General features: G+C 42.1%; 1 protein-coding gene across 5 annotated transcripts in view; it reads right to left on the reverse strand.

The window, feature by feature from the left end:
* Positions 1 to 9,755, reverse strand: part of STX17 (syntaxin 17) — a 102,298-nt gene extending 92,543 nt beyond the window's left edge. For 2 of the 5 annotated variants that reach the window (XM_020995517.2, XM_020995512.2), the window contains exon 1: positions 9,515 to 9,569. The gene's annotated coding sequence lies outside the window, so the exon portion shown is untranslated. Of the gene's footprint in view, positions 1 to 8,927; positions 9,085 to 9,173; positions 9,449 to 9,514; positions 9,570 to 9,673 lie in introns of those variants that run through there. The other 3 variants (XM_020995513.2, XM_020995516.2, XM_020995514.2) reach the window with 3 other exon arrangements.
* Between the last annotated feature and the right edge of the window lie 248 nt (positions 9,756 to 10,003).

A 10,003-nucleotide genomic window follows, 5' to 3' on the forward strand; every position in this document is an offset into this window, starting at 1 on the left:
ATCAACTCACTATCCCACTCTCCACAAAGGCTCTTCCAAACCTTTTCATCCCTATCAAACCTCCAATGGCTCCCCCTGTCCCCATCTTGTCAGCGGAGAATCTTGCCTTACATGAAATCATGTCTTACAGAAAAAAATTGAGGCCATTTGCCATGAGCTCTCTCTTCTCCATTCTTCATTTCATATCACTCATATGCCTTCTGCCATTATCTCCTCCTCACATAAAGCAGTAGCATTGTTCCTTACCAAGGCTAACCCCTCAACCTGCAAAAGAGATCCCATTCCATCCTTTCTCCTCCAACAAATTACCCCCCCATCATCCCCATACTTCCACTTATTTTCTATCTCTCACTCTCTACTGGCTCCTTCACTACTTCCTACAAACATGCCCATGACTCCTCTATCCTGAAAAAACCCTCACTTGATCTTTCTATTGCCAATAACTATTGTTTTATATATCGCTTACCCTTTGTGGCTAAACTTGAAGAGGCTATCTACAACAGATGCCTCCACTTTCCTCTCACTCTCTTCTTTAAGTCCTTACAATTTGGCTTCTGACCTCACCATTTCACCAACAATTTTTTTCCCTCTCCAAAGTTACCAATGGTCTCTTAATCACCAAAAGCAGCAGCAGCAACAACAACCCAAACGAATCCAACCAATGGCTTTTTCTCAATCCTCATTATTCTCCTTGACCTCTCTTCAACTTTTGACACTACTGATTATCCTCTTCTCCTTGATATTTTCTCTCCAGGTTTTCCATCACCACTCTCTCCTGGCTAACCTCCTACCTCTCTGACTGCTTCTTCTTAGTCTCCTTTCTTTGCTAGATCATCATCCAGATGTGTTAAGTCATATCCTCTAACTGTAGGTGTTCCTCAAAGCTCTGTCTTGGGCCCTCGTTGTCGTCTTCTCCTTCTATACTACTTGACTTGGCGATTTCAGTAGTTCCTATGGATTGAATTATCATCTCTGCTGATGATTCTCAAATATACCTATCCTGCCCTAATGTTTCTTTTGAACTGCTTTTTAGACATCTCAAACTGGATATCCAGTAAACATCTTAAATTCAACACACACAAAACTGAATATATGATCTTCTCCCTAAACCCTTCCTATTACTATGGAGGGCAATGCCATCTTCCCCATTTCCCAGGCTCACAATCTAGGTACTAGCTTTGACTTATCACTATTGCTCAAGCCCCATCTTCCCCTCCTCCATCTAATCTGCTGCCGAAGCCTGTCGCCACTCATTTGTGTAACATCTATTAAACACACTCCTCTCTTCTAAAGCTGCCACCACCATAGTCAGACCCTTATCACCTTGCACCTTAATTATTTCAAGAGCTTGTTAGTGTGTTTCCCAGCCTCAAGTCTTTCTGGATGCCAATCCATCCTCTATTCAGTCACTAACGTGATTTTCCTCAAGTTCAGGTCTGACCACATCACCCTCTTACTCAATAAACTCCAGTGGCTCCATACTACACCTTACTCCCTGCCATTTACCCTTCAATCTATTGACACCAGTCTCCTTGCTGTTCCACACTCCACCTCTTGGCTCCAGGCATTCTCTCTGGCTGGCCCCCATTCCTGCAATGTTCTCCCTTCTTACCTCTGTTGACTGGCTTCCCTGGCTCCCTTTAAGACCCAACTTAAAATCCCATCTTCTACAGGAAGCCTTTCCTTCCCTCTTCTAATTATTTCCTAATTATCCTGTATATAGCTCGTTTGTACATATTTGGTTTTTGCTTGTTGTCTTCTGCATTAAATCAAGAGTTCCTTGAGGGCAAGGACTGTCTTCTTCCTTTTTTTGTATCTCCCATACTTAGAATACTTGGCACAGTAAGCCTTAATAAATATTTACTAAATTATTGACTAGCTACTATGCTTAAACACTTCAAAGATCTGTGACTTCATCAATAAGAGTATGACCTTCACTGATTCAGAATGCAATCCTTCTGTGATGTGGTAGTTGGTCTTTGACAATCAGAATCATACATTTAAAGCTGAAAAGGATCACAGAGGTCACAGAAAAGGAAACTGAGGTCCATACAAGTGATATAACTTGTCCAGTTTCAAACAGCAATGCCAGGCAACACTTGAACTCAGATCTTTCTGACTCAAGGCCATATTTTCTGTCCAGCTCTGTTTTAATTGTGGTTGAAAATCTTGTCATCCTATAGCTAGACTAATGATGAATCTCTATAAAAACTGTATCTAAGCAGTGGGGTTTAGCTTCCAGGTGCTCTCTTAGTTAATATCTAGGTCAGGCCTGAATGACCCGTGGCCTTTGGGACCCTTACAGCCCTTTGGCCACTTGCACTGCCAAAGGATTTCAGGTAGCCTGTGAAAAATGTAGAGGAAAACATCCTTTGCATACAGAGGAAATCCTTTGGCATGCTGCCACATAAGCGGCCTGCAGGGCCGAAGGTTATGCAGGCCTGATCTAGATGATCCCAAACTCAGCATATTTGGAGCATGGCAGGGTTGGTAAAATATGGGAGTTTGTGGGTACAAAGTTTATTAAGTAACTCCCCCTCCCCATTTCTCTAGATAACTGTCATGTAGAAAAGGGATTTGATTTGTTCTGCTTGGGCCGAGAGAGCAAAGTAGGACCAATGGGTAGAAATTTCAAAGAGGCAAATTTTAGGTTCGATAAGAAAAAAATTCCTAACAACTAGAGCTATCCAAAAATGGAATTTGTTGGCTCAGGACGCTATGATTCCTCCTTCTCTAGCAAGCCTAGGCTACACGCCTATTTGTTTGGTACACTGTACCAGTTAGACCAGAAGACCTCCAGGGTTCCTTCCAATTCTGAGGCTGTAAGACTCAATGAATTTAGAAAGCCTGAAGACAGATCTCCAGTCCATTATTAGGGTTACACTTCGCAGCCTGACAATATATGTTATAGCATGCACTGTGCTGGAATTGACATTGAGAACCCAGAGTCCTCTGTATAGCCCAATAAAGCACTGAGGGACTTTATCAGAGGACCACTATGATTTGCACATAAAAATGAGTCCTAAGGCAGCATGTCAAATGTGTGTTTGGAAAATTAGAGATACAGTCATCAAGAAAGTTCTTTTTTGAAGTGAGGCAATTGGGGTTAAGTGACTTGCCCAGAGTCACACAGCTAGAAGTATTATGTATCTGAGGCCGGATTTGAACTCAGGTCCTCCTGAATCCAGGGCTGGTGCTCTATCCACTGGGCCACCTAGCTGCCCCCAAGAAAGTTCTAAGACATCAAGTTGACCGTTTGAAAAACTGAAGGTATAGCAATCAAAAAGGTTTACTATTACAATGTCTAAACAATCACTGTGCTAGGTGCTATGGGAGAACACAGTGAAGTTTTAAGGCCTGCTGGTTACAATCTTGTTAAGGAAATAGGATAAAGTCTTATTATAACAAATGCACGTTGTTTAATATCAACTAGGCTCTGACTGCTGCTGGGAAATTTATTCTTTAATCTTTAGGTGTTTCCTTATCATATTCCCCCAAAAAGCTGCAATGAAACCCCATCCTTACATTTAGTTGCAAAATAATTATTAATCCTTTTTTAAGGCTAACTTCTCCATCTAATTTTCATCTTTTTCTGAATGCTTAACAAACATAGGATTTAGAAATGGAAGGGATCTTAAAGATGTCTAAGTTTAAACTCGTTTCATTAAAGAGGAAACTGATACCTCGTACAGGTGGTCACTTGCTCACAGTGACACAAGTAATAAAGTAGTAAAGGTGGGATTTGAACTCAGGTCTTCTGGCTCTAAAATCATTGTTCTTTCTACAACATCTTGCTGATCCCTTGTTCCCACATTTATTCCCTTTTTCGCTAAACTCTTTTTAAAATTTCTTTGGTGGCTCATCCCTTTTCCTTAAGACACGCACAGTATTATGGGAAAAGTACTAGACTTGAATCCTGGCCTACCTACTGACTCCCTGTGCAGCCCTCAACATATCACTTTACCACTATAGGCCTGTCTCCTTATATGTAAAATGAAGGTGTGGACTAAGTGATCTCTAAGATTCTTTCCAACTCTAAACTCTCTTATCCTATGAGGTTCCCTCCCACCTCATAAAAACCTTCTACTTGACCCTGTTAATCCCTCTAGTTTTCATTCTATTTTGTTCTTTCCTTTTACTGACAGCCTTTTAAGAAGAATGGTTTCTAACTGATGATTAGCCACATAGCTGTCAAAGTGAGAGTCTTAAATCACAGGTTTGATCACATAGTTCCCCTGCACCAGTGACTCCCTGTTACCTCTAAGGGCAAATTCAAATTCCTCTGTTTGGCATTTAAAGTCCTATACTACTTGGCCTCAACTTGTCTCCCTAAGCTTCTTTCACATTACTCCCCTATATGTGTTTTACAGTTCAGGTAATTTGGCCTTCTTGCTATTCCTCTCCGGAGGATATTCTAACTCCTATCTCCATACCTTTCTACAGGCTGTCCCCCTCTCCTGGAATACATCTCTTCATTATCTCTACCTCCCAAAATCTGGTGTTTCCCACAGAACTCAGCTCAACTATTATCAACATTAGGCTTTTCTTAACCCTCTCCAGCTATTAGTGCTTCTTCCACTGAATTATTTTGCATTTTATATTCATATATGTATACAGTATGTTGTTTCCCCTGAGAAGACATAAACTCTTGATTGCAGGGACTATCTTTTGTCATTTCTTATAGCTCAATAACATTCCATTACTTTTATATACGGTAATTTCTTTAGCTATTCCCCCAAATTCTCCTGCCCAAAATATAGGGGAGATGAGGGGTGGATCAGACTGTGATTACACTGAAATGGTGAGACAGGAGCTCCTAGTGGACCAGCTTGGTATTTTGGATGTATTTTCCCATAGAAATAATTGTAAAGTGATCAAGTTCAAGAGTACTTAGTATAGTTCAAGAAGAGTCACCTACAACTTCAATCATTTCATCCTAAGACAACTTTAGGAAAACAATGTTGCTGTGGGCAGTTAGCTTCATATCAACAACATGATAAATGGGAGGCACATTTTTAGCTGGTGAAAATTTGGACCAGCTTAAAATAGATGAAAAAGCTAACTCTTGTTGTTCAGTTGCTTCAGTCATGTTCAACTCTTCATGACCCCAACTGGGGTTTTCTTGGCAAAGACACTAAAATAGTTTGCCATATCCTTCTTCAGTTCATTTTACAGATGAGGCAATTGAGGCAAATAGGGTTATGTGACTTGCCCAGGTCACACAGCTAGTACATACCTGAGGTTGGATTTGAACTCAGGTCTTCCTGACTCCAGGCCTGGTACTCTATCCACTGCCTCACCCAGCTGTCCCTACTGGCTCTGTCACCTGGGAGTTCACTTTTAATAGTGGAGATATGTAAATAACTGTTGTACACAAAATGTACAGACAAAGCGGATAGAAGATAATTTCAGGATAAAGACACTGGAAGGGACAGCAGGTGAAAGGCAAGAAGGGATCTGGAAAAACCAGATCAGTTATTTAAATTGACATTTGCACACTATTTTAAGAATTGTAAAGTGTTTTATATGCATCAATATCTTATTTTAGCTTCCCAATTGACCTGACAGATACTACAGGTATTATTCTCTGTCTTATAGATAAGGAAACTAATTCACTAAAGGGAAGGAAAATAATTCACTAAAGGGATAAGTGACTTAGATGCATATGTGGTAACATCTGAAACTAGATTTCTCCAGGTACAGAGACTATGTCTTTACAAAGATTCTGTCTTATACTTCTTTGTATATCCCAGCTAAAGATATGAGGGCCTGAGGTAGGGGGAACTCAAAATTGATGTCATTATTTCCATATCATTGCCTTTCCTCACCTTCATATCACTACCTCCTGACCTTCACATTACTAAAGACTGAAAAACATGTTATCTTTCATGTAAAGTAAAATTTTACATTGGTACTGTTTATTTTTACATTATCTTCCTTTGTAAAAGAATATAAGCTTCTTGTGAGCAGAGATTATTTTCTCTTTTTTTAGTCTTTGTATCCTACTAACAAGCACAGTGCCTGGCAAATAGTACTTGCTTAATACTCATGGATTTCTGATGTCTGAATATATCCTTCCCCTATTCTTCTATCAAGCTGTTCCTTGTAATAAAGAATAAAAAAGAAGCATTTCAGCAAAACTAATACATTAACGAAATCTAATAGTCTATGCAATGTTCTACATCCAGAAGGCTAATGGTCTTCTACTTCTTTTCAATATGACTCTACACAAACGTTAAAGTATTATAATAATATACAACAAAAAATTTAAAGTAACACAAGTGATTTTCATAAACATATCAGAACTAATATATCCGAATGAGTCTGTTCCAATAAAGCAGCCACTTAGGTGGCTTTATTACAATGACACTACTACATAAATATTTTTATTATTTCCTTCAAAGCATGTTGTAGATATAACCAACAAGATGGAAGACTAGACTTTTTTTCCCCAGTCCTAATGAAATCTCAAAACTCCTTGATACAGGAATTATGAGCAAGAAGTAAGGAATTATTGATGGCTCCTCAGGCCAAGATACTAAGAAACCTAACAAGGTAATAACCCAATAAATTAATCCCTCATCTAATCCCTCACCCTAACTCACTCATTCAGCATCCTCTACCCCACCAGCCCTTATTAGGCTCTGGCAGGGCAGCACAAACCATCCTACCAGCTTATGTTCTTGGGATCCACTCAGCAATTTCCTTGATGCTGCTATAGTCTCTGTCAATGTACTCTATCTCTACTTTCACACCATCGTCTGATGGCAGTAAGCAACAGATCTCAACTCTGCCCAACCCCTTGTGGAGGGGTGCGGGTGGATGAGTAGGTACAGGCAAACATGCTGTTCCTGAGGCTGGTGTCAAATATAAGTCAGGCTACTAACAGGCCCAAAGAAAAGGGGACTGGAAAAAAAAAGAAAAGAAAAGGGGACTGGCATCCAGCTGGGGTCAGTTCTGTCCCCAAAGAAATCACTTCAGGGTAGAGGCTGAAGCTGTTGAAGAGTGAATTTCCCAAGCCTGGAAGACACTGAAATAACTTTGAAATGCAGCCCCCAAGGGATCCTCCATCAAAGAGGGAGTCAGGAAGTGACAGATAACAAGGAAAAAAAATGAAATTACCAAAAACCTAAGAAGGAAGAAATTTTAGTAAAAATCTAGAGCACAAACTGATAATTCAACAGGAGTCATATTCAGACAGAAGGGAAGATGGCCGCCAAGACATCTAAATGAGTTCAAATATCTCTGAATATTGTAAAAGAAAAGAAATTGAACTAACACCTAATGAAGCAAAGGAGCCTATGGATTCCAAAAAGAGCATGGAACCAAATCAGCATGTTACCAAATTGTTCAAGAGAGAAACAAGAATCTTGAAGGCAGATGTTAAAAGGGAATAGCAGAATTTATGACCTACAAAGCAAAACAGAATAACTTGAATCCAAGAGTGGTGATGCTCTCCAAGAAGCAAAATAGAGAACAAATTATTAAGAATATAAATATAATGAAATGAAGGTTAATCTGGAAGAAGAGAAGCAAAATGCAATGTTATTTTTACAACTCACACATGATCTCTATCACTATACAAGCAAAACACACTGATCTTTTTAAAAATTATTTTAAAATTTGTATTATTTTAGTTTTCAACATTATTTCCACAAGATTTTGAGTTCCACATTTTCTTCCCATCTCATCTCTCCCCCCACCCCAAGACCAGCATGCATTCTGAATACCCCTTCGTCTAATCTGCCCTCCCTTCTATCACTCCCTTCCTTCTTTTATCCCCTTCCTGTTCTATTTTTCTATAGGGCAGGATAGATTTCTATACCCCACTGCCTGTATATCTTATTTCCCAGTTGCATGTAAAAACAATTTTTAACATTTGTTTTTAAAGCTTTGGGTTCCAAATTCTCTCCCTTCCTCCCTCCTCACCCACCCTCATTGAGATGGCAAGCAACTGGATACAGGTTATACATGTGTAGTCACGCAAAACACTTCCATAGTAGTCATGCTGAAAACACACTGATCTTGAAGACAGGCTGCATAGATAATCTAAGAATTAGAGTTCTTCTAGAATATAAGTCAAAAACAAGAAAACCATAATGCATGAAGTAATACAAAGTGCCCAAAACTTGTGGGCACTTAAGAATGCAGAAAACAGTTGTAAAGAATCCACAGATCATCTCTAAGAAAAAATCCTATACTACAAATTCTAAGACATAGTGGTTACATTTAACAATTCTAATATCAATCTAAACTTTTGTTAAGCATCTAGTATATGCCAGCCTCTGTGCTAAGCAATATGGATACAAAAAGGCAGAAGACAGTCCCTACCCTTAAGGACCTTACAATCTAATGGGACAGATAAACAAACAAATATATACAAAACAAGCTATACACAGGCTTCCTGTAAAAGAAAGGTTTTACTGGAGACTTAAAAGAAAGCCAAGGAGGATCAGGACAGCGTTCCAGGCATGAACAGTTAGAGAAAATGCCTCGAGCTGAGAAATGGAAGGTCTTGTTCATAGAAGAGCCAGGAAGCCCGAGTCACTAGATCCAAGGGTCCTTGTCAGGGAGCAGTTAAGTTTAAAAAGTCTGGGAAGGTAGACAGGGGCTAGGTTATGAAGGGCTTTGAATGCCAAACACAGGAAACATTAGAGGAAAAAAGTAGGGTGAAATTAAGTACTGCCTTGCCCACTGTCACAAAAATAACGGGCAGAAGTGGGATTTAGACCCAAGTCCTCTAACTAGAGTCTCTGTGCTCTCTCCCCTGTACAATGTGCTGATGCCAATGAAAGCTCTTTCGTGGTTCTGTACTTCACCACTTATCAACATCCCACAGAATCACACCCCCCCTTTACAAGTGTCACATCCCCATCACCGTCCTTTATCACATTTCTCCGTTACAGACAGTCTACCAGATTTCCTACCAGACGTGTATTTTTAGGGCTGATTTCCCACCCAGGTCTTTTTCAACCATCTCCAGGTCTTCCCTCAGGAGTCACACGCATAGAGTCTCCTATCACTTATCTTTTCCCTCTCTTCATAGTTCCACTGACTTCACTAGTGACAGGGCACATGGATTTCACCACCCACGCACCCAAAGCTTGCCCCCAACAATTCCCCGCACATGTCACTCCATTACGTCACAGGGAAAGGGAAAGAAGGATGTCTACCTCGAGACACTCCACTACGTCACAAGCTCAACCGCTCCGCCCCCGAGGCGGGTGGGGGGGGCGCGTCAAAACCATTTCCGGTGCCTTTTGTCAAGCTTCTACAAAGCTCCCTCAAGATTGAAACCGAAATCCTAAAATTAGTTACTTCTTTAGCTCAGTCCCCGCCGAGGGGAGGGGGGCACTGGTCCTAGCAGGGAAGGCCGATGTCTGCCACCCCGCCCCTACTAAACCAAGTCCTCAGGCCAGATCTCTTCCTGCTCCTCCCCTCCGCGCGCTCCTAACTGCCCCACGGCCCGCGCGCGCGGGTCCCTTAGCAACCCCTCTCCCAGCGTTCCCCTTACCTCGCCCTCGGACGCTTGCGGGGACTGGGGCCTCCCCCGCGTCCCGCCCCCCTCCCCCGCCCCCGCCGAAAGAGGCTGCGCGCGAGGTAGCGCAGGCGCGGTGGTGGCGTGGGGGAGGGAAGCCTGCGGCCGGAGCTGGGGTTCTGGCGGCTGACTGACCTTGCTCGCTTTAGAGCTCACCAGCCGGGCAGAGGGGAAGAGGGCGGGGTGGGCGTGGCGCGCTCGTGCACACTCGTTTCCCCCGGCCCGGCGCCGAGTGTGCGCGTGTGTAACCCAGCGGACGCCGCCACACCCCTGTTCTGACCGGGGGGCTTTGACCGCCTTCCCGAGTGACGTAAGTAAGCCCGAGTGTTTGGCCTTGGGCTCATTAAAAGCCGCGCGCGCGGAAGCGTGTGGATGATTAGGTCCCAGCGTGAGGGACCGAGGAGCAGAAGCTGCCGGTCCTGAAATGCAAGGCCCATATTTCGGGTAAACACGCTCTGACACACC

Source organism: Phascolarctos cinereus, unplaced genomic scaffold (assembly GCF_003287225.1).
Source record: "Phascolarctos cinereus isolate Bilbo 61053 unplaced genomic scaffold, phaCin_HiC Scaffold_4;HRSCAF=312, whole genome shotgun sequence".
NCBI classification, from domain to species: Eukaryota; Metazoa; Chordata; class Mammalia; order Diprotodontia; family Phascolarctidae; genus Phascolarctos; species Phascolarctos cinereus.